Source organism: Crinia signifera, chromosome 6 (genome assembly GCF_055691185.1).
Source record: "Crinia signifera chromosome 6, ASM5569118v1, whole genome shotgun sequence".
In the NCBI taxonomy this organism is placed as follows: domain Eukaryota; kingdom Metazoa; phylum Chordata; class Amphibia; order Anura; family Myobatrachidae; genus Crinia; species Crinia signifera.
In genome coordinates this window covers 236,155,226-236,181,370 of record NC_139222.1, presented here as the reverse complement: position 1 = coordinate 236,181,370, position 26,145 = coordinate 236,155,226, and the positions used below count along the sequence as shown (strand labels likewise).

General features: G+C 45.3%; 1 long non-coding RNA gene across 1 annotated transcript in view; it reads left to right on the top strand.

Moving 5' to 3' along the window:
• Positions 1–26,145, top strand: part of LOC146009087 (uncharacterized) — a 139,923-nt gene that overhangs the window by 13,577 nt on the left and 100,201 nt on the right. The window contains exon 2 of the long non-coding RNA XR_014444610.1: positions 8,830–8,960. This is a non-coding gene — a long non-coding RNA (uncharacterized LOC146009087). The remainder of the gene's footprint in view (positions 1–8,829; positions 8,961–26,145) is intronic.

Here is a 26,145-nt window from a genome sequence, read left to right as displayed (position 1 = left end):
TAGATCCTTGACATCCATAACAGCAGTTAGTAACATATTGCTGAACTCTGCTGAAGGGATGGGCTACCTAGGGATGGCCATCGACCATCGATGATTCAAAATCATCGATGGTTTATGGCCGATGTTGAATACTTTTGCCATCAATAATAGAGAACCAGATGGTTTTCCCCATCGATGGCACAGCAAAACCAATGTTTTTTTTTCAAAGTGCCAGGACACTGAGCATAGCTCCGCCCCCTGACACCCATGAAGCCCCGCCCCGTGTTTTGATTGGCCTACAGGCTGACCATCGATAGGTAAAAATATCGATGGCCATCCATTGCATAGTTTAGCACCATCGATGGTCAGTTGCGATATTGCCATCAATGCCAACCATCGATGGCAATAGCAACGATGGCCATCCCTAGGGCTACCATATGTCATGCCTACTCTCCTGTTTCCGGTAGGAGACACACTGGAAGAGAGAGCATAGCACTCACATTCCACACACTTCCCAGTGACATGGGCAGAAGCGGGAGATAAATACAGTGAATTCCCAATCCCTGTGGGGGAGCGAGGCTAATGACAATTCTATGCTAATCCTGTCATTTGAGCTTCTCCCCCTATGCAAATATGCTACAGTCATGGCATTTTCCCGGTGAGGGGGGGGTGGAGGCTAATGAGACAATAAACCCTGCACCGTCCACCTCACCTCCCCTCCCATCTGCAAATCTTTAATGTAGGTAAGTATGCCATAAATTCAAAGACTACAGCTACTATAGGGCCCAATTCTGAGTGGGGCCATCTTCCCTGCCAGTTACATATGTTATATACATAGTACATAGGGCCCATACAAACTTTCCTCTTGTAGTTTACCATGTATCTTGTTATGCCCCAGGACCCGCTCTTTGTAATGTGGCATAATGTGAACCGGGGGGAATTAAGTTATATAACAGAAACTAGGGCAATGTAATATGGGACAATATGAAGTGGAGGCACAATGAGCTGATGGTGTTGTATCTTATAATGTGAATAGGGTGTACTTTGGCGGGGTACAGAGAGCAGTGCCTGCGCAGTGCACCATCAGGGTTATGAGGCAGAACGTGAAAGCATCACGGCCCAGACAAGCGCACGTTGTCACCAACCCTGCCACGATTTTGGCTGTGGAGGATCTCCTTACCAAATGGTGCTCCGTGCGAGACACTGCGCTCTGTACACCACTTTCATCCTGCAATAAATGCGCTGATCTGGAGGAATCCATCATGCATCCGACCAACGCAAAACAACTTTCCAGAAATGAAGAAACTGAGGTGAAGCCATTCACTACACATTCGCAGCTGGGAAAAACCCACGCCATCTATCGGTGTGGTCTCCTTTTGATTTGGGCACAACTTATCATTTAAAAGGTATATACATGTGTACTTATTTATGGAAATTCTTAAAACCTGCCATGTGATGTGCCTTAAGGACCATGTGTTAGGAAGGTTATGTACAAGCCCTCTGTTGCGGTCCCCTAGCTGTCCTGATTGCCTCCTGTGAACTAAGGTTTCACCAATAACAGCCACGTTCGAAGGGGTAGATTAATTCCACCCCAACCCCGGTGCCGTCTGGTCTTACAGATGACAAGGCTGCTACAGGAGGCAAGGTACCGCAAGAGTAACTGGCTGAAATACACGTACCTTCAATACCCAGAAATAAATGCAACAATACAGGAAGATGATACCGGTAGATATAAATTCTGGATGTAACAATACACAAGGTGGAAACGTGGTTAATAATGCAAAAAGATAATAAATGCAACAATGCAATAAGATGGTACCTAGGTAATCAGACAGTAATAAATGCAGCAATGCAAGAAGATGACACCAGGAAAGTAAACCAAAGCTAACAGCTCCTGACTTATCTGAGAGATGGAATGAAGCAGATCAGTTCAAGAGGGAGTACCACAAAATGACAGGCAGGCTGGAAAGCAGTGGCTGGGACCAGGAACACGCTGACTGAGGCACAAACAAAGCTGGTACACAGGACGCTGGATACAAGGTGCTGGGACCGGGAACACTCTGGAGCAGGAACCCTGACAAACAGAAATGCACTAAGAACTATAACCGGCAGGGTCTGCATGCTGGAAACATACCTAAATAACCTAGCAAGCAGCCACACCCAAAGGCCAGGGTATGCACGAACACCAGGCAAGCTGGATCAGCAATACCCGGAGCACTGATCCAGTGAACAAATACAAAACCCACACAGAACATATAAACTGCAACGTTACACCGACCCGCTGGAAGCGGATCGTAACACCATGTTTGGTTAACGAAACCATGTTCACATGCATTAAAAATACATTGTAGGTTTTGCTGTCAATTACATCAATCTTAACATTAGAGTGTGGATGTTCTCATTATGTGAAATTAAAATAATATTTATTTATTGCCATTTCTTATTGTCGGTTCACATGGTGTGATTTGCACTATCGATTTTGACTATATAGTCAAAATCAGTAGTAAATTTGTGCAAATTGCACCTTGTGCATGCACACACGATCTTGATGCGCGGCCCCACGGCATCGGGTTCGGAAGTAGAAATAGACTGTGCAGCACATTGTGTTTCTACTATTTCAGTATGGCCCCAGCTCCCCCTCTCACCCTTGCCATCCTTCCCTCGCTGCCAGCCGATGCTGGCACCCTGCCGGGTCTCAGCGTACACACCATTGCAGTCATCTGATTGCGCACATTCAGAGTCCTCACCAGCAGACTCCCCATGATCGCCTTTTGGCTCTGTGTTTTTGTGATGTACTGTGCAGCTGTCAGAAAATACAAGTTAATATTAGCAAAACCACTGTAAATTTTGGTGTATGAAAGGACAACAGAACAATACAGCGCTTGTTCACACATAAACACAGTGTGCCTTCTTTCTGTGTCGCTTTCCTTTTGGAGTGACAAAAAGCAATTTTGGTGCTGTGTTTTGGATGATTTATGATGTTCTATCCTGTAAGAAATACACTATTGTTGGATGATTTTAAAACTTCTAAACCAAAAATGTACAATATTATATTAACAAATAAATTACATACATACATTTTGTTTGTCTAGCAGTTTTAACTCTGCTTCGTTATCTGTGTGGTGTCTGTATGTTTTCCCTGTGTTTGTTTGTGTAGGCTTATATGGGTACTGTGGTACTGGTATATAAATTGGATTTGGATTGGTGGTGCTGTGTAAATAAATGATGATGATGATGATTATTATAATAATATTAATAAGTAGCTGTTGTGACCAGTTTCAAACTGGAAAAGGTTTGATGGGTGGAACATTTTATCCCTTTTCACTCCCTTAGGAGTCGAATTTCACATTTTAGTGAGTGGCTTCAAATAACTGTCACAGTGGGCCTTATTCTGATCGGTGTGGCCGGATCCGAATATGCGGCCAGGACCATGTGTGCGAAACCCCGCCTTCCATACGGATCGCCAACTCCGTCCGAACGCGGTAAGAAGCTGTCCGAACGGACCGCACGTGTATTTTTCATGGAATATGCCTCCTCCATCTCAGGGAACCTCCCCCATCATTCGATGGTCGCAGATCATCGAATGCAGGACCGAGTGGTCCACCAGCTCCCGCAACCTTAGACCACACGGACATTTTTCCGTGCAAAAGCAGGGATCTGGGCGGGCAGCTGACATCCGGCGATGTCATATGTCCGCCCCCTACACGTGCGTCACGACTGCATTACCATACGTACGCCCAGCGTTTGCATGGGAACGCCCATGAAACGCGGGGCGTATGCATATGGTAATGAGCCCAAATAGCCCTTCACGCCCCTCTCCACCCCCTGTTCGGAGTGTTCACATTTCATGCGGGATTTGGCCGTACGCCCCGCTCGCACATGCGCAGAGACGCCTCTGCACATGCGCAGACACAAAACATCGGCGGCACGAACGCACGCGGATATTACCACACCAACCAGAATAAGGGCCAGTAATACCCCTTTTACACTGGCGCAAAAACCCAGGGTTTTCCCTTATGAACCAGGGTCAGCAGTAATGTAAAAGGGGTTAACCTGTGTCCCTTTACACGGGACTTCTACCCAGGTCCTGACAGGGTAGAACACGGCAGGACCTGGGTAGAGGGCAGTGTAAACGAGTATGCTGGGTCATCCATCCGGCTCCCATTGACAGCATTGGGGATGACCACCCTCCAGACTGCAGCGTCCTGCGGTCAACATGGAGGTTGGGCAGGGGGCGCACACAGCCTCTGCTGCTGTCTGCTGTACTGTGCAGACAACAGCAGAGGCAGGAAGGAGGTGAATGGATGCCTGTGTGCGGCATTCATTCACCTCGCGGACGAGGACTGGGGGGGTGCACGGGGGCTGAGGGCAGCCCAGCAGCTTACCTTGGTGCTGAGCACGACGATTGGTGGTCCCGGTGGGGTGATCGGCGGTCCCGGCGCTTGGAGATGATCCAAGCGCCGCCTCCATCTACACTGTGGGTAGGCACTGCAGTGTAAATGGTGAAAATCCCAAATCCGACCTGGCTTGGATCCGTGTTCCAAATACTGGGTCAGATCTGGGATTTGGGTGTAAAAGGGGTATTACCAGACCACCCTGCCAGTGGCGTAGCTACTTATGTGGCAGACCCTGCGGCGGCTTGGGGGAGCGGTGCCAGCGGGGTCTGTGGTGGTCGCTGCTGGCTGAACTGACAGGTGACCCAGGCAGCAGTGAGTGATGAGCTGGTCCCGCCCTGTACATATCTAATGAGCGGGGAGCCAGTGCAGTGCATATTGAATGAGCGGGTCCCCGTCTGATGCATATGTAATGAGCGTGTCCCACTCTGGAATTTTTTTGGCAGGGGGAGAAAAATTTCTAGCTACGCCACTACACCCTGCAGGTCACATGTTCCATGTTGCCCAGCAGGTGCGTTCACCAACTACCACATTTGAGCACACATTTTAAATGGCTAATGGACATTTTGCCACATAAATCTGTCAATCTACTAATTAAAACCTTTAATTTGGTGTATGGGGTGCCCTGTTCAGACAACAGCATTGTAAAGAAAATATGCCACTCAAAAAAGTCATCCTCCTGCTATTGATATATAGATTACGAATATAGATGAGGAACTAGTATTGGTTCTGCCTCATGATTCTGAGAATTGACAAACCAAATACAGGTTTAAATCACAAAGTAGCTGCCTGCACATGAAGGGCCTAATTCAGACCAGCTCGGTAACATGTGAGGTGACACATCCCCATGCATGCAGCCGTAGGGGAAAGCAGGGCCAGCCCTAGCCTAAATGATGGCCTAGGCAAGATTTTGGCTGGTGCCCCCTAGCACCGCCACTAGTTCCGCCTCTGACCCTGCTCCCCTTTCCCAGCACCATCAACCCTCATCATAGCAGTCATCATTTTGGTGCTCCTACCCGCAATATTTTAAATACAAATAGTGCATACATTCGGTGTGCAGCCCAAACAGGGGTATGAAAGGGGCATGGCCACACAATAGTACCCCCAATTCAAATTATGCCACACAGTAGTGCAACTTTATTCACATTATATCATGCAATGGTGTCCCTTATTCACGTTACATGACACAATAGTACCACTTTGCCTTATATACATTACTCCTCACATTATTCACATTATACCCTTAGAAAAAAATCCTAATAATACCATACAGTAATGCCCCTTACACATGACACACATTATTAATGTCCTTATAACCATAATGCCCCTTACACATTATGCCAACCTTTATTAATGCCCTTCATAATGACACACATAATGCCTCTTACACATATGTTGCACATTATTAATGCCCTTATACACATGACACACATAATGCTCGTTACACATATGTTGCACATTATTAATGCCTTTATACACATGAAACACATAATGCCTGTTACACATATGTCTCACATTATTAATGCATTTATACATGACATACATAATGCCCCTTACACATATGCCGAACACTATTGCACAACCAACCCACCCGCGGACAGCACTCGCACAGCCGCTAACACTGTGACCTCTGCCTCTGCTTGGATACAGATGTTTCCGCATACATCTTGCCTCAATAGGCCATGCAGCTCCTGGCCAGTTCTGCCAACGTTGGGTTCCTTTTTTGCTGAAAATTTGTCGTATTTGCATTGTTATGACCAGCACACACAAGGAACATCCAATGATTAAAATGATATGTGGCATGCCTATATTCTGTGTGCGACTGTGGCTGTACCTGCATACGGAATGCTATGTTACAGTGATTTCCATGAATACACTATTTCATATGCAGATACAGCCTCACTCACACACAGAATATAGGCATGCTGTATATCAATTTAATCAGCAGAAGCTGCAAGTGCCTCTCGGCATTCCAAATGCCCTAGGCAATTGCCTAGTTTGCCTATGCCTAAGGCCGGCTCTGGGGGAAAGAAATCACTTCTTCTTTATTCTGTATCTCTTAATTATTTATTTCTTATCTATTTATCTTTTACTACCCTTTTCCTTCTTTTTGGAATGATATGTTTTGAAAAATGTAATAAAGAATATAGATGTAAAAAAAAGAAAAAAATCACTTGACTTAAATTAGACCCTATATAATGACTGAAACACATTAAGATATTATGGATAAAGCAAGGGGCAGATTGAATTAGGCCAGAGCTGCAGCTTGCTCCTAAACTGACAATTACAGTAGCTGAAATTCAGCCAGTGTCCTTCCCGGAATCGGTTCCCGTAACTGCTCACGGTTAATAGAATCTGCTCATAAACCAGTGAGCTACGAGCAACCAGTTGTCTTTTTAATAATTATGATTTTTAACTGTAACAATAATTTCCTGTAACTATGGACACAGAACACTTATAAATGCTTTTTTTAAAATGGTTTTATTGCAGCAAGACATAACAAATATAAAACAAGTGCGATAGATTTACAATATTGATAACAGAAATGTATCGTAAGTCTTCCGGAAAAGTCTAGTTATATTGTACAGTTTGTAATGTATGACAGAATATTTATAATACAGGTTTAATAATAATGGAAGTGGTGTAAAAATGTCTGGCAATTGCATTTCTTTCTGTAAACAGTACAGCTGTTAATAATACATAGCTCGTAATTTACATTGTGACGTGCCTATATGTTATCTCCTCAGTGTATGGTTTCACGAGTGTCATGTCAGCAATTATGACGAACAAGGCTGGTACATTTGTAAAACCGGTTTACACAATATCATCATATGTCAAATGCTGTTTTAATAGCAGTTTATGCAAAAGCATCTTCTACATGTTCCCTTTTTGTTTCCCAAAAGTCTAAATTAAGACACAACTATGAAGTTATACCATACATAAACCGCAGCTCCCAACTGTCTGTTTTGAAATTAAGGTTTTACATCCTAATACTTTTTGCTTGTAAATTAGGGATTTCATATGTAGATCTGCATGTAGAGAATAAATGCATCTCCTGTCTGCCAAAGTGTCACTTTCATTCCAGTCAGTGTCTAGGCAGGGCCGAAACTAGGGTTTCCGGCGCCCGGGGCAAGGCAGTCATTAGGTCGCCCCCCCCCCCCACTGACTGGGGGGGGGGGGGGGCAAATGACTGCCTTGCCCCTGGCACCAGAGGCTGAGCAGACCCTGCGCCCACATACAGTTGTGCAGCGGGGTCCCGGGACGGGCAGCGGGGTCCAGGGGCAGGCAGCGGGGGTTCCGGACCAGGCAGCAGGGGGATGGGCAGCGGGGTCCAGGGACAGGCAGCAGGGGGTTCCGGACCAGGCAGCGTGGATTCCGGTCCAGGCAGCAGGGGGACGGGCAGCGGGGTCCAGGGACGGGCAGCCCCCGCCACGGCGGCTTTATTCCTTGTAGTGAGCTACGCTACTTGCCTGGCGGCAGGAAGCGCTGCTGATTTTGACTTGCCGGACGCCAATTGGCTGAGAGAATTCAGCCAATCAGCGTCCGGCAAGACTTTTCAAAATCTACTTCCCGCAGGGCAAATAGCGTAGCTTGCTTCCAGCTGCCGCTACGCCCGTCGCCCGGATGCCTGCTGCCTGTTCTCGGACCCCCGCTGCCCGGCTTGACAGCGCCCCCCACATGCAGCGCCCGGTGCTCATGACCCCCCAGCCCCCCCCCCCTAGTTACGGCCCTTGTCTAGGTAGATAGTCATCAGCTCTTCACCGTAGGGTCGACATGCACAAGGGATGACATGGACAGAATGTCGACACAATCAATCAGTTGGCATGCCAATGGTCAACAGAATAAAAAAGTCGACATTACTTTTTTGCAATTTTTTTTACTTTTTCATACTTTATCGTCTACTAGGACTCTGGGAACAGTAATGTGTGAGTCCATGTGATGAAATCTACAAATTGATACCAAAAGCCATGAAATATTCAGGTCAACATTTTCATTTGTCCACCATTTTCATGTCAACTTTTTGCTTGTGTCCACTTTTTTGTCTATGTCAACATTGTGTATGTTGACCTTCTTGTATCATCCTAGACATTGCCGGCCATTTAAACCAGGCATGGCCAAACTATATCCCTCCACCTGTTGCGAAACTACAAGTCCCATCATGCCTTGCCACAGTTTGCTATTAGGAAATTCTAAAACTATGGCAAGACATGCTGGGATGTGTAGTTTCACAACAGCTGGATGGCCACAGTTTGGCCGTGTCTGATTTAAACCACAGCCTTCATTTTTGCATTTCCCATGACATTCACCATGCACGTCATGTTTTAGTTTATGTGGTCTATGTGCCATGCCTCTGAACATATCTGTATCATAATACATTTTAAAATATATGTTTTTACTTTGGGGCCTGTGGTATACATCTAACTAGTTCTCCATCTGTGCCACATTGTTCTTGCAGAATTCTTGGATGCATTAAAAATCTCCCCTCCAGGAGAAGCCCGGAGGGGAGACACATCTAGAGGAGGAGGCGGTACCGTGCTGCACATCACTAGGCCCCACCCCCAAATGCAGCAATTTGGGAATCTACAGGTAGGGGAAAGGGTTAAATATCACAAATGTGTCTTTTAGCTCCACCCCCTCCATTCATCTCAGAGATTCCCCTGTGATATGTCCACAGTCATTGTGTTGACATGGTCATAATGCCAACACCGGCCATGGTGATATGTTGGAATGTCAACATGTAATTCTTGGTGCCCCTGCAATCACTTACTGTACTTACTCCTGTTGGCTGCAGCAGCTCCCTTCTCCTAAAAGAGCAAAAATCTGGTAATGATTGGGAGCATATGACAACAACATGCTGCCAAGTGCTGTAAAATAAAAACTACTTTGTTTGGATAATATGGTTGGATCAAATGGATGTAACCAATTTGACTTAAGACCTGTTTTCCAGTGTTTTTGAGCAAATGACTGATTGTCTTTTGCACTCAAATAATACAATTTATTTTCCAACCAGCCAGATTCAACAAGGGTTTATCCAGCTTAACCCAAAAGTAGACATTCTGATATCAATGTCAACATTTTGTTTGTCTACATTTTAATAATGTTGACATTATTGTCCACATTGTGTTTTTTGCTATATTAAATTTTGACCTTAAGCTACTTCTTTTGTGGTGTGTACACACCTGAGATGTGCTGTGCGATGCGATCCCCGATGCGATTGCATCAGATCGCTCGGCATGCATGCGATGGCATACAATTTTGACTATATAGTGCAGATCTGCACTATATAGTCAAGGCAGCCAAGACTTTATGCCCTGCGATACGGGAGCAGGCATCGGGATCGCAAGGGTTAATACCCTTGCGATCTGCGTGCGATACCGATGCGATTCTGACTATATAGTGATTGTACAAGTGTGTACACACCATTACTCTACAGTAGATTACCACTTTATACTTTGTTGCAACAATGTTGCAGCACTTTGCAAAGCAGCTTAACTTTAAAGTGTTGAATGGATGGTGTTTGTACGCATCCTCTGTAGATAACTCCTAAAACGGAATCTCTTTTTAGAAAGATAAGTGTGAAATGGGCAATAAGTGTCCCTACAATCACTATTGAACAATATGCAAGCATGCCCTGCAGCAGTTTTGGCATGTCCTAACAGTAAAACTGTGTGTGTAGGGCATGTTGGGATGTGTAGTCCTACAGCAGCTGTTGATTCTAGTGACGTGGCCTGTAAATGTGCATTGAAAAGCGCTCATGTGGCAACACCTTTACTGCTGCGCAGGTGCTGCTGAGTACACAAAGAAGGTCAGTGCCCCTATTCGCACACTCAGGAGCAGCTGTATGGACAAGGTAAAGAAAGGTCACCCAACCTTTAACATAGATATCAAAACACAAAACTTTTCACCTGTGACACACTGTGCTCACAACCTAATTGTAGAAAATCAATAAACTTGTTTAAAGATCTTTTTCTCTTGTCCTGACTAACTTTCAACTGGATGGTCTTCGCTTTTCCTCCATGTTTGAATATAGAAGTGAAAAAGACTGCCATATGTAGTGTAGTAAGTTCGTAAATGCGGGGGATAATTGAATATCCAACGGTGGATAGAAAGGATATATAGAAGGGTAGCATACCCTGCTCACACCCAAATGGAGTGAGTTCCTCTTAGAAAGGTTTCTTTTATACGTGCAAGGTGGCATACCAAGACTTACGCGAAAGTGGTGTTTCTTTCCTCACATTAAGGTATCTTTGCATCAGGGTACCCACATCCACCAAGGACCACCGAATGTAGAAACCATGGCACTGCCTTGAGTAGATCTACTCAAGACAGTGCCACAGTTTCTGTATATGGCCTATAAACATAAAAAAGAATCCTGGATCATGTGACCCTCAAAGAAACCATAATGTACCTGGCATTGCTGTGTAACCTGTAAGTGGTTGTATGTCCCCTTTTTTCCTGTTATCCCACATTATTCAGTGATCCTTGGTGGATATGGGTACCCTGGTGCAAAGATACCTTGATGTAAGGATAAAAACACCACTTTCACGTAAGTCTTGGTACGCCACCTTGCACGTATAAAAGAAACCTTTATAAGAGGAACTCACTCCATTTGGGTGTGAGCAGGGTATGCTACCCTTCTATATATCCCTTCTATCCACCGTTTGATATTCAATTATCCCCCGCATTTATGAACTTACTACACTACATATGGCAGTCTTTTTCCCTTCTATATTGAAACACGGGAGAAAAGTGAAGACCATCCAGTTGAAAGTTAGTTGGGACAAGAGAAAAAGATCTTCAAACAAGTTTATTGATTTTCTACAATTAGGTTGTGAGCGCAGTGTGTCACAGGTGAAAACCTTTGTGAGGTGCTGCTGAGTGTATATGATGGTTTAGACCACAACAGTGCTTACCAGAGGCTGAACTACCATTGATGCAGCAGTTTCCATGCACCTTGGCCCCTGAGGCATAAGGGGCCAACTGCTGCCCCTGTCACCCTGTTACTGTCACCCACTGTACTTCCCTGTCACACTGCCGCCCCCTGCCCCTCCTTGTCGCCATCAGCCTCTCCCTGTCACCCACTGCTGTGTTGCATATTGTGAACTTGGGTTGGGGTGGAGGAGGGGCCCAAATTATAGTTTTGCACAATGGCTTTTCTGCATTCCACGTCATTGCCTGATTACTCTTCCTACCACCATTGCTATTTACCTGACCCTCAAGTCAGTAACAATAGGTAAGGTTGGAGGATATGAGGATATGTATACAGTAACATAGGAAGAAGATGTTTTCCAGGATAAAAGCAAGACATGAAATGTGTGTATCTGGTTAACTTCAACGCTTAATGAAGCATAGTATACTAAAGAAAGACAACCATTCAGAACTACTACTAATAATATTATAATAATACAGTTCTGGTACTGAAGAATACAAGCACGTAATGTTCTTGGCTTCATTCTATTCAGATCTTGGCTGTGTGACAAAAAAGTGAGCTTCATTCATCTACTTCTGCAGCCAGTTTTCTAAATGCCACAGGAAACATTGTCGATAAAGTTAATTGCGCCATCCATAAAACTTCTTAAAAACAATATGTTTAGTTTATCTTTCTAAAGATGTAATTATACTTTTAGCATTGAGTAATTTATTTCATTCACATGCCATTTTTACAGCCTCATTTGCTGCTTTTACATGCCTTACTGCTATTTTACATATGACTACAGTATCCTTTAATTAAAGACTTATTAAAAATGAACATTTTGCATATAACATTTTCATAAAAAAAAAGATAAATGACTGCTGCACATTTTTATTTTATAACAACTTTAAAAGAACAATAGACTAAATAAGAAATAAAACCTTAATCTGGAATGAACATTTTATTTTAAAAGCAAATTAACTGCTTGCCAACTACAACAATTTGGCCTAAGGTTAAGGGTCTTGGAGGTGAAATCGATTTAGAATGGTATTTTTACAAGTATGAGATTTCCTATCTAGAACCTGATTCCTGCTCAGGAAAATGTTATAGACTATTCTCGGGCAACCTGTGCCTCTCCAGCTGTGAAACTACAAATGCCAGCATGCTGTGCCACAGTTTTGCTATTAGGGAATGCTCAAATTGAGGCAATGCATGCTGGGATGTGTAGTTTCACAACAGCTGGAGAGCCACAGGTTGCCAGTGCCTGTTACAGACAAATACAGATATGGTTGGCATGGGTTTTGGGTGTCATGAATCAGGGTGCTAGACACACTTTCCTACCTCTCAAGTGTCTCTCCAGGCTTGCGCTGCGCTGCACACCCAGGAGGGTGAATCCACATACACATGCTGTCGGCAATACCGGTGTCTGTTCCGCGTGTTAGTGCTCAATACTGTAGCAGAATATTGAAACTTTTTCATACTTTACCATCCACGTGGCCTATAGCTGGAAACATTAAAGTGCGCCGAGCACAGTGGTAGCTCAGCGAGACACCTGGCCCACCGCATGGGGAGTAATGGGGGGAAATTGAGGGGGCGCGGTAGACGTATTTGAGCTCCACGTGCTCAGGTGTTGACATTGGCACAAAAAAACGTGAAAAACTTATGTCGACTCATGTTTTTGTGTGGCGACCTTTTGCTTGATTTTTTTGTAACTAACCACCTCGTGCACCTAATGAACCACACCCCATAGTTTAATGTGCTGGAATCCAATGTTTAGTGTGGGGATAGTGTAAATAATGTGCTTTAGTGATCAAACCTTGGGTCCGATTCAGACCTGCTCGATAGTCTGTGTATATTCTCTGCCTAGTGTGCAGATAAACGATGTCCCACCGAACGCATGCCCCCGCCTCCCGAATCTTGCTACCATGTGAGCGTACGATGTGTAAGCATGTGCATGCTTACACATCCGCTCGCTTACACATCTGCTTGAGGAAATTTAATTTGAACTTTTCATATGCTCGCTCTCTGCCGAATTGGGGGACGGGCTCTGACGTCATGTGATGTTAATCGCCCGTCCCAAACGGCCATGAGCATGCAGGGGTACATTCGCCAATTGCATGCGTAGACCCACAACATGGACGAATTCTGACCTGTGTGAACATGTCTAAAAACTCCCCCCTTATTTAGAAAACTGATTCCCAAATTATTATCAAGTTTATAACTCGCTTATCTGCATTTTGCAACTGTAGTGTTGGTCATAGTGATTCTACTTGCCTCATCAGGCCCTGACCACCAGTGCGTGTTTCTGCAGATTACCTCCTCCTGCAGTGAAGGTGGGGGTCTGGTGTGATGTGCGGTCAGGGTAGGCAGTGGAAGCAGAGCCTCACCTCTAATACAACCATTTACCTCAGAGTATTGAGTATAAAAATTATTAGATTAATACAAAGAAGATATTTATACTCACCAGTGTCAGCAACAGTCAAAAACAAGCAGTAGGTCCTGATTAAGGAGAATACCTTCACATATCTTACTTGCGACATTATACACAAGGACTAGATATTCTCCTTGTGATCTTTATCCAGATACTGGAGGAACTGTGGACATAGAGGCAATGTTATCCACCCATGGATTACTGGGATAAAAGATAGGAAATATGCCCCACCTGCAGCGCACATGGTTTTGCCCATTTTGAGAACAAATTTATACTGCGATCAGATCTGAATTAGGGGGTAATGGAGAGTGTTAAACTACCAACCAATCAGCTCCCAACTGACAATTTCGGATTGGATTTCGGTGTCAGGATTTTGAACGCTGGGATTCCGACCGCCGGGATTTAGAACCAATCCCTATACAAGGCCTATACCACTATGCAGTTCTGGCTCAGTGAGGAAATAGAATTACTGTAAGTAGGACCTAAGCTCTGATCTTTAGTGATCAGACTTCAACTTGAATTATTTGGGCTCATCTGGGTTTTAAATGATGGAAAATGCAGTCATTTAAATGCAGTTTTTAGGGTATTAGAGGAGGGACTGTGCTGGGAAACTCAGAGCACATGGGAGCCCTAGTTGTTCATCAAACCATTACAATTCTCTGAGAAGACTCTCGGATTTAGCGATGGTAATGCTCCAAGTCTCCATTAACGAGAGACATTTAATTATTTCTGGAATGCTGTATTATAGAAACACTGGCACTAAAACAATGTCATGTTGCAGAACTTAGATGAACCAACATGTTTATAATGTGTAATCACATTAAAGTCTTCCCAAATATAATTTTTGCCCACAGACATCTGTTTCACCAGTCTCAATAGTGTCTACTCTAGGGCCACGTAAACTGTATTTTAGACCCTGGACACTGGGGCCCTCTAACTACCTATTAACAGGAAGCAACTGAAAAAAACTACAATGCTTTCCACATGCATCTGTGCAATGAATGGCTGTCAGCGCTGTGATTGGTGGATAGCTCTAGTAGCTCCAGCCATCCACCAATTATTATGCTGACAGTCATTCGCTGTCTGGCTGCAGGCTGGGAGGCAGGCTCATTGCTCTGATTACATACAGATAGTGGTAGATGCTCAATTAGTTTAGTAGCATTTCCCAGGTGCATGAGGGAGGGGTTAAATACTGGGTAAGTAAAACAAGACATTTTTTCCCTCAGCACACTGAGCAATGCTAGTAACCAATCTAGAACACTACATGATAATAGAATTCAGAGATATTGGTTACATATACCTGCGCAGGTGTATGCTATGCCCCCAAGCCGCGTCAAGGCTTCTCTGTGTATTGGGGGTCCCTAGCGCTATATCTAGGTGCAGGGTGCGGCACCCCAAAAAACCATCATAAGCTAGGAGGCCCAGTGTGGCATGCCAGTGATATACTAAAGCTGGGTACACATATGTACAATTTAATTTTTCTTGCGACCGTTCGATCGACCGAATACACGTTCGGCCGTCCGAAACATACGACCGATCTGCGCGTACACATATGTACAATTTTACTTGCGACGTCCGATGTACTCCCGTCCAAACAATCGCAAGAAAAAGATTGTACCACCGTACACACTCTCCCGTTCTGGCTATTCGCACGATAAAAATGTACACAACATTATCATAATGGGCTGGATTTAAAAGAGCATACCAAAACGAGGCGTGATCACGGAACAAAGAATCGTTCGTGTAGTACAGTGAATAGAGCCGTGACTATTCAGATCATTGCTAGCTGTACTGGATATACGTACGTTCGTTCGTCTATCGGTGCATTTGGGCCTTTTTAATCATGAGCTTGAGGAGAAGGAAGGCTCGTGCGTGCATTTTGGCTGCTATGGCCATTAGATTGCGGGCTATTAAAAAAAGAAAAAGGACCAAGAATCGGAGCTGCTGGACCAGAGACTGGCTTCTGAGGAGAGACACCTTCTCCCACATGCCATTGCTACAGGAGATACGGGAGAACAATCCTGATGATTTCAGGAATTATCTCCGTATGGATGACGCTACCTTTATGGAGCTGCTGACACTGGTTACCCCTTTAATAGAGAGAGAGGACACCTATTTCAGGAGGCCCATTTCTGCAGAGCAGAGACTGGTGGCAACGCTGCGTTACCTGGCAACAGGCAGGACCCTTGCCGACCTGAGATTCACCACCGCAATATCATTGCAAGCGCTGGGGCTGATAATACCAGACACCTGTGATGCCATCGTCCAAGTTCTACAGGACAAATACATGAAGGTAAATATGGAAATTACATACATGTCCCCCATATGTATAGCTGTGCACATACCTGTACCCTATATGTATATCTTTACAATGCCTGTTGATTTAATCTTTTACACCAGTGGGTGGGGGCTCATTTTGATAAGGCGGGTAATAGCTTTGAGGCTGCAATGGGGGAGGGCTGATGGGTCTAAAATCAACCAAACAGATTATTAATACGCATATACTTTTATATTGCAGTTTCCATCGACCAAGGAGGAGTGGCAAAATATTGCACGTGATTTCCGTGATCTATGGAATTTCCCTAATTGTGGTGGAGCTATCGATGGCAAACACGTCAGGATCATGCCCCCTGCAAAGAGTGGATCTTTTTATTATAATTATAAGGGGTTCTTCAGCATTGTTCTAATGGCCATCGCTAATGCCCGATACGAGTTTGTATTTGTGGACATTGGGAAAAATGGTAGAGTTTCAGATGGAGGAGCCCTGGAGAATACCTTTTTCCACGACAGAACAATGAACATCACATATCTATCTATCTATCTATCTATCTATCTATCTATCTATCTATCTTCTATAACTATATCTGTCAGGAATGCACACACAACGATTATTTATTTCAAAAGGAATGCACACACAACGAATATTCTTTAACCGCATGGCGCGGAAAGTACGGGGGAGAAGACTTCCTGTTGTTTACATGCTGCGCTGATGGAGGGATGACGCAGCTAGTCAACACCCACATGGGCGTGCTGCTTTTGGGAGGAATGATCGCAGGAACGGGCTGCATATCGATCGAACGTGCGTACACATGTCACTTTTCTTTCGATATGGAGCCGTCCTGTCGGAAGAATATTAAGCAGCAAAGAACCTGCGACCGACCGACCGTGGACGGCCAAGAGCGTTTTTGGCCGTTTATCGATCGCAACGAAGGGATCGGGACAGCGTACACATATATATAATCGAACGGCCGTTCGTCCGCAGATCGGAAGAACGGCCCGACGATTGTACATATGTGTACCCAGCTTAAGTGTTAATAATTAGTGATAGGAAGCCGCAGCTATATAAAAGGGAGAGATAAATGAATGTAATTAAAATAGGATAGAGATAGTGTTAGTGAGGGGAAAGTGTTAATAGAATGTAAGGGCGTGCCGCACTAAAGCCACCCAGCCCATCCAGTCCAGGGGCACCGCACCCCACACCACCGTTACCCTAAATTGGGTCTACGATTAACCAGCAAGGAGCCACATGATAATGGCTCCTTACTTGATATATCCAAACTAAGAGCTACCTACCTTGGAGCAACCCCAGACTACTCCATGTAGTCTGATTGTCTGACCACCACCCCATGCATGCTTGAAGGCCCCTAGAATTGTGGTGTCCTGGGAAGCTGTTGCTATGGGCAACATCTCATCTTTAATAGAGATTAGCGGTCAGTTGCATGTACTGTAGAGTCTTTATAATGATGTAACCATTACTACAGAACTTTCATCATACTAGTAGGGGGGTTATTCTGGTTCACTCGCAAAGGCACATTCACTCTCTAATGGACAAAACCATGTGCACTGCAGGTGGGGCAGATGTAACATGTGCAGAGATAATTAGATTTGGGTGGGTTTGTCCTTCAAACTGTTACCTATATTGCAGTGTATAAATAAAGCAGTCAGTATTTACCCTGAGCAGAAACGGTAAAACACCCAAATCTAACTCTCTCTGCACATGTTACATCTGCCCCCCTGCAGTGCATATGGTTTTGTCCATTAGAGAGTGATTGTGCCTTTCCGAGTGAACCAGAATAACCCCCCTAGATGTACAATCTATTTAATTCCTTGCTGTTTTTTTATTAATCTTAAAGGACGTACACATGGGCCCTTATATGAGTTATTTTCTTTCTGTGTAGGGTAAATACTGACTGCTTTATTTTTACACTGCAATATAGATCTCACTTTGAAGTAAAACCCCACCCAAATCTAAATCCTTTCTGCACGTGTTACATCTGCCCCACCTGCAGTGCACATGGTTTTGTCTATTTGAGAAGGAATTTGCCTTTGCGAGTGAGCCAGAATAAGGGCCATGGTGCGATGTACTTTCTATTCAATCGGGATTGAATCACACGGTGCCGTGTACACCTTTGATTTAGACTATATATAGTACAGATCTGTACTATATAGTCTTGCCTGCACAGTCTGTTAGGCTGTGCATCGGGATTGAATCGGAATCGAATGCGTTCGATTTCCAGTCGATATTGCTTATACTGTATAAGCAAAATGGAATAGAATAATAGACAAAATGGAACCGTTTATACGCCACATTAGTCTGAAAGCCAAACCTCATTCGTGGTCTTGTAGAGGAAGTCTGCTTTCCAACTGTCCGCACCGGCGTGGCCACTGCCAATATCGCAGGAACAATGGTGACCATCCAGGATAGTATTTGAAAAACTTCCGCAATCGATTCAGTGTGATTCATGCATCCATAATGATTTATATATGCAAATGATGTGTTTCTTTTCCATCTTAGCACAGCTGCGAATTTGCTAGCTGGGTGATTATCGATAGATTGCAGCATGCATACGACCCGTAGTGCCCATGCGCGAGGCTGCCTCATGGTAAAAGCCTGCTACTTTTTTTTGCCTGCAGACGGAATCTGCTGCGCTATGTAAGGAACAGTAAATAAATAAATATGGCAGCCGTGGCGTAAGTCCTGGGCTACGCACACTGCACACACTGGAAAAATGGTCAACGGCTTGTGAAAGGATTTGCAGCTATTTGCAGGCCTGGGATATTTTCACAAACCTTGCTAAGCAATTTGCAGACTTGCACAGGACGGGAATGCACTCTGGAGGCAGGGCAGCCGAGAGGAATGCCGGGCCCCGGTAAAATTTTGGGGCGTGGCCTAAGTGTGGGGGTGTGGGCACCTCCCGCACTTAGGCCACACCCCCAAAATGTTTAGAGGAGGGTGAAAGAAAACTCATGCTGTGCCTGCTGTCAGCACAACACATGCTGTAGAAGCAGTGGCGCCGGAACGGGGGGGGCGAGGGGGCAGCTTGCCCCCCCCCCCAAATTACTGAGGCGCTAAACAGGGGCTGCGTGGGCGCCGTGAAATCATTCCTGGAGCTCCCGGGCCCCGCTCCGGCGTGTGCTGCTTGGTCCGCCGGCTCTCCCCCTCCCGTTCCCATGAGTGCATTGCGGGCCGGGCCGTGCGTCATGACGTCACGCGCCGGCACCGCGCACTCAGAGTCAGGGGAAAGGCGGCAGGCCGTCTCTGCCCTCACCAGTGGCGGATTGGCCACTGAAATTACCGGTAAGAATCCCGGGAGGCCGCTCACCTGGGAGGCCACTGTCTCCTTTCATTTACATATTTTTTTCCCCCTAAAACTCGCAGCCTTTGCGGTGGGGAGCGGCGCCTCAGGGGCTCAGAGTCTCTGTCCGCATACAGAGACCCTGCGCCCCTCCAAAGATGGCCACAGACAGAAGATAGAAGGGGACAGAAGCTAGAGGTGCTCCTACACCTCTAGCATCTGATAGGGGAGCGCAGGGCTTTCAGTGCTTCCCGGAACTGCGCACCCCTGGGCATTGGCAATGGACAGGTGACACTCCCGGCAGTGACCTTACTATGGTCCCGCCGCCCGCAGACCCGTTGGTGGCTTGTGGAGAGCCTGCTGTCCGCTCTGCAGCTCCGCTGCTGTGCGGACTGACAGTTGCCGCACCCTGCGCCTGTCACACTGTGTGACCGCTAGAGGTGCCGGCACGATGATCTGTGTCAGGGCCCTTCCTGACAGCACACAATCTTTACTGCCCTCAACCCCTCTCCTTTACTGCCCCCCCCCCTCCCTCCCTCATAGCAGAAGCCGGCCAACAGGTATTACTATGCTCTGCTGAGCATGGTGCACACGTGACTGTGTGCACTGGAGGAGCGAACAGGCATGGGTAGGGGAGAAGCCTGCAGCACTAGTGTGTGTGTGCTGACACGGGGGTTAGGGTAGGAGGTATTGGGTGGTGGCAGTAGTATAGTGTGTCGGTAGTGGGGTGCAGGGTAGCATCAGTAGTGATGTGTGTGCGGGGACGGGTGTAGTGTAGGGTATCAGCGGTAGTGTAGTATGTGGGTGGAGGGGGGTAACATATAGCAATTTAGGGGGCGCCAAAATGAGATTATATCTTGCCCCCCCCAACCTAAAAACGTTCCAGCGCCCCTGTGTAGAAGTGTGCCCCTCCTCCAAGCCTGGGCCCGGGTAATTATCACCCCCCCCCCCCCTCTCGGCTGCCCTGTCTGGAGTATACATGATGGGAACATTCACTAATCTAATAGTACAGAGGTGTTTGCACTGGGCAGAAGAATACAAGGTGCGTTCGTCCGTGCTTTAACTAGAATTGTTTTTCAATGACGGTGTACTGTACAGGTTTGTACATAGAGAAAGTTTTTCTTCCCTGTAAGATCAACAGTTCATGGCATCAAGCTACTTATGTTACACGTATGACACACGTACTTGGCAATGTGACAGCAAGCAGTTACTACTCACCACTGTTAGTATGGTTGTTCTTAGAAAGCAGCTGCTCGCACAACTAAGAATGGATAAGTAAATAAGTGCATGTCCATTCAGCTCCCCATGTTCTATACTTCTGCCAATTAGGACACGTGTTAGTATTTCCCAGCACAGTATACTGCTGGTAATGTTCTGGAAGTACAGAGAGAATCCTCTGGGTCAGGATCTAACAGGAAGCGAGAATACTTTTATGCTGCTCGATATTATAATGTTTTAAAAATGTCCTCTGCAACATTACAAAGGAATTCAAGAAAAGTATGAGGACATGTTATAACATATCCAACAATTATAATGGTATTAAATTCTCTGGTTTACTGATTGTAATAGTTTGAGTATTTAGGTATCCGGACTATTTGTCTACAACAAGAAGATAGACAGCATCAGACACCATTAGTTCGACAACTCAATAGGTCGACATGCTTTTAGGTCGACATACCATTAGGTCGACATGTCATTAGGTCGACATGCCATTAGGTCGACAGTGTCTAGGTCGACAGTCAAAAGGTCGACATGGTTTTTTTCACTAATGAGCCCAAACATTCCTTCACGCCCCTCTCTACCCCCTGCTCGGATGGTTCCATACGATCGTTTTCTGCACGGAACTCACGCCGTGTTCGGACGTGCGAGGCATTCGCACACGCAGCCACGGTGAGATTGAAAATGGTGGCCCTGTGTCTGCCTTCGCAGCTATCTTAGATATACAAGCGCATTGCATTGCCGCAAAGCGTTGGCATTTCTGCAATGTTGGAGAAAGCCTCAGACCCATAGTTCTTTATACCGCTATTTTCTAAGAAACACCAGTATGCCCATGTCTTCATATGTAAACACTGTGCCACCACAGCTGTACAGCCGCCATCACTAATATTGACAATCAAACCTCACCTACGCTAAAGTGCAAGAGATCCACCATAGGCTTCCCATCGGCATATGCATGTCTCACCATAGGATGCAAATCTGTAGTCTTCTGTGTGTAAGGTCAGTGGACACCCTGATGTATGGACAGATCCATCTGAATTGTAACTTAACATTTGCAAGCTGTGGTCCCATATGGACCTGCGTTTAGAACCAGGCCCTCTATGATAAAAAGGACATGTCACTTGTTGTTTATTTTTTTTAAATTTAAATAATAAATGAAAACAACAACAAATACGATTTTGAAATAGAATAAGTGGGGCCTTCTCAAGTTGATATCACGGCCTTTCAGCACAGTTACAAGGTTCAGTGCTTTTGTGCAAGATATAAGGACCCACTGACTTTTGCAGTGGATGTCATGACATTTGCCCAGCCTATTGGTTTCCTCTGACCCCAATGTTGCATCAAGTTCTCAGCAGGTGCAGTGATCCTGGTGGCTCCAAACTGGCCACGCAGGTCATGGTACACCAACTTACTCAAAATGTAGCAGGCAGGGGCGTAACAAGAATGATATGGGCCCCATAGCAAAATCTTGGAAGGGCCCCCTCCCCCAATTGTCACTACAATGCCCATTGTGGGGGTGTGGGGGGGAGAGTGATAGACTAAGAGACAGCGGGTGTAGGAGAGAGAGAAAGGGGGAGAGGGCTTTATGGAAAATGAGGGGGAGAGAGGGAAAGAGAGAATAGCAAGAGGGAAAGGGAGGAGGCGAGTGAGAGTGTTAGCGGCAGATGGGGGGAGAGAGAATATCAGTGAGAGAAAGAGAGGGGGTCAGCGAGAGACAGAGGGAGAGGAAGAGAATGTCAAACGGGGCTAAAGATAGAATGGGCGTCAAGGAGAGAGTGTGAGACTGTGCCAGGTAGAGGGGTGGGGGTGAGACCATCGAAGAGGGTATCGGGGAGAGATAGGGCTATAGAGAGAGTGTGTGGTGGGGGATTGAGAGCACAGGTAAAGAGAGGGGATGGAGTCTGTCAGAGAGAGGGAGGAAAGAGAGAGAGAGGGGGAGCATGGGGAAAGAAGTGGGGAGAAGAGAGGATAAAGTCTATGGGCAGAGAGAGAGATAAAGAGAGGGAGATAAAGAGGTGAGAGTGGAGTGGGAGATTGGGTCGAGAGAAGGAGCAGTGGCAGGGGAAAAGAGAGCAGGAGAGCCCCCCCCCCCAGTATAGATGGCGCGGTGTGCATCCGTGTACCTCCCCATTTCCCCCACTCCCCTCCCCCTCCAAGAGGAAAGGTGGCACTGTACCTCGGTAGTACTGGGTTCCACTCACCAGTGCCAGGTTACCACTGGGTGTCTGCACCGCATGGCCAGGTCCCCGCAGCACACTTTGGGGACCTTCGGGGTTTTCACACCGCTGCGCCGGGTTTCCATTGCGCACACACACACTGCCGCGCCGGGTCTCCTGTCATCAGCCCCGGAAGCAGGACAGGTCAGACAGCACACTCTTGTATTTCGCGCTGTCTGGCTTGTCACTAGAGAGTGACGTTGAGCCACAGGAGAGAGGCAGGAGTAGCTGGACCGCCTCCCCCAGCGCTGCGCTGCATCTCAGTTACGCTGCCTTCCTTCTATTTCTGTGCGGAAAGGACAGTCACTGGGGGCACAGGACAACAGCGCTATTTTAAAGAATTGACAGGGTGCAGGGGATTGCTAGCTTGGCTTCGGGCTCCCCAACCCGCTGGGCCCCGTAGCAACTGCATCCCCTGCACCCTCCATTGTTACGCCACTGGTAGCAGGTCATGGCTGGTTTCTTCCTCTTCCTCCAGACCTGCTCCAAAAAGGTCAATTTCTGCACAAAGACCTTGAAGTCTGGCTTTTGAAACAAAGCTTTTAAAAACTAAAAGCTGCTCTCCCTTGGTTGTCTGCACTATGCTATAAGGCCAGAAACTGGGTTAGTCACGCAATTATCACAGTGTGAAAAATGTACCGTATATCTTGTTGGTGTGTACGAAGATGCGTTCCTACCTCCAGGGTTCGGCTTTCAATTTTCTTGGCTTTCCTTCAGGGAGGTTTGGTCAAAGGTTGAAATTATCATTTTATGAAAGTCCATATTTTGGCCTTTGTCTATTTACTACCATGTGGCCCTCCTTCAGAGGTCCAAACTTCTTACAGAATGTGGAACGAATACAGCAAATGTATCATTCATCAGTTACATAGGGGCAGATGTATTAAGCTTTAACAAGAGATAAATCCAAGGGTGATAAGGAGAGATAAACGTCCAGCCAATCACCTGCTAACTGCCATGTTACAGGCTTTGTTTGAAAAAAGTCAGTAAGGAGCTGATTGGCTGGACGTTTATCTCTCCTTATCACCCTTGCATTTATCTCTTGTTAAGGCTTAATACATCTGCCCCATAGTTACATAGTGGTTGAGGCTGAAAAAAGACTTGCGTCCATCTAATTCATCCTTGGTTTATTAGCTTAACCCTTGTTTTTAACCCCTTCCTGACAGAGCCAGTTTTTGCGTTCCTGACAGAGCCCTTTTTTTCAAATCTGACAGGTATCACTTAAGTGGGGATAACTTTTTTTTGCTTTTACTTATCCCAGTGATTTTGAGATTGTTTTTTCGTGACACATTGTACTTCAAGTTAGTGGTAAATTTTCGTCGATACAGTCTGTGTTTTTTTGTGAAAAATACCAAAATGTCGGAAAAAAATGGAAAATTTAGCAATTTGCAAAATGTTAAATTTTCTGCTTGTGAGACAAATAATCATACCACTCAAAATAGTTAATAACTAACATAGACCATATGTCTACTTTATGTTTCCATCATTATTTCAACTTCCTTTTAATTTTTTTGGACACTAGGAGGCTTACAATATGAATAGCAAATTTTCAAATTTTCAAGAAAATTTCAAACACTGATTTTTTTAGGGACCAGTTCAGTTCTGATGTGACTTTGAGGGACTTGTATGTGAGACACCCCCATAAATGATGCCATTTCAAAAACTGCACCCCTCACAGTATTCAAAACAGCATTTTGGAAGTTTGTTAACCCTTTAGGTGTTTCACAGGAATTAAAACAAAGTGTAGGTGAAATTTCAAAATTTCATTTTTTTTGCAGATTTGCAATTTTAATACATTTTTCTAAGGAACACAGTACATTTTACTAGAGAAATGTGACTAAAAATTGATTCCCCCAATTCTTTTGTTTTCATAAATATCCTATATGTGGCCCTAGTGTGCACGTTGACCAAACCACAGGCTTCATAATAGAAGGAGCACCTACTTGATTTTGGAGCCTCCTTTTTATGAGATTATTTTTTAGGCACCATGTAGGTTTCTAGGCACCATAAGATGCTAAAAGTTAGGAACCCCCCCACAAGTGACCCCATTTTGCAAACTACACCCTTCAGGGAATTCATCTAGGGGTATAGTGTACATTTCAAACCCCCAGGGGTTTCACCAATTTTGATACAACTGGGCTGTGAAAATGAAAAAATTTAATTTTTCATTTTCACAGCTCAGTTGTATCAAAATTGGTGAAACCCCTGGGGGTTTGAAATGTACACTATACCCCTAGATGAATTCCCTAAAGGGTGTAGTTTGCAAAATGGGGTCACTTGTGGGGGGGTTCCACTGTATGGGTGCTTCAGGGGTCATTCAACCAGAATCTGTGCTGCAAAATCCAAAAATCACTCCTTCCCTTCTGAGTCCTGCCATGCACCCAAATGGTATTTTTTGGTCACATGTGAGGCATTGCCGTACTCGGGAGAAATTGGGGCACAGATTTTGGGGTGCTTTGTCTCCTTCATTCCTTGTGAAAATGAAAAATTTGGAGCCAGAACTGCATTTTTGTGTAAAAAATTTAATTTTTCATTTTCACAGCTCAGTTGTATCAAAATTGGTGAAACCCCTGGGGGTTTGAAATGTACACTATACCCCTAGATGAATTCCCTGAGGGGTGTAGTTTGCAAAATGGGGTCACTTGTGGGGGGCTTCCACTGTATTGGTGCTTTGGGGGTCTTGCTAATGCGACATAGCACCCACCAAAATTCCACCAGAATCTGAGCTGCAAAATACAAAAATCACTCCTTCCCTTCTGAGTCCTGCCATGCACCCAAATGGTATTTTTTGGTCACATGTGAGGCATTGCCGTACTCGGGAGAAATTGGGGCACAGATTTTGGGGTGCTTTGTCTCCTTCATTCCTTGTGAAAATGAAAAATTTGGAGCCAGAACTGCATTTTTGTGTAAAAAATTTAATTTTTCATTTTCACAGCTCAGTTGTATCAAAATTGGTGAAACCCCTGGGGGTTTGAAATGTACACTATACCCCTTGTTGAATTCCCTGAAGGGTGTAGTTTGCAAAATGGGGTCACTTGTGGGGGGGGGGTTCCACTGTATGGGTGCTTCAGGGGTCATTCAACCAGAATCTGTGCTGCAAAATCCAAATATCACTCCTTCCCTTCTGAGTCCTGCCATGCACCCAACTGATATTTTTTGGTCACATGTGAGGCATTGCCATACTCGGGAGAAATTGGGGCACAGATTTTGGGGTGCTTTGTCTCCTTCATTCCTTGTGAAAATGAAAAATTTTGAGCCAGAACTGCATTTTTGTGTAAAAAAATGTAATTTTTTACACAAAAATGCATTTCTGGCTCAAAATGCATTTCTGGCTCAAAATTTTTCATTTTCACAAGGAATGAAGGAGACAAAGCACCCCAAAATCTGTGCCCCAATTTCTCCCGAGTACGGCAATGCCTCA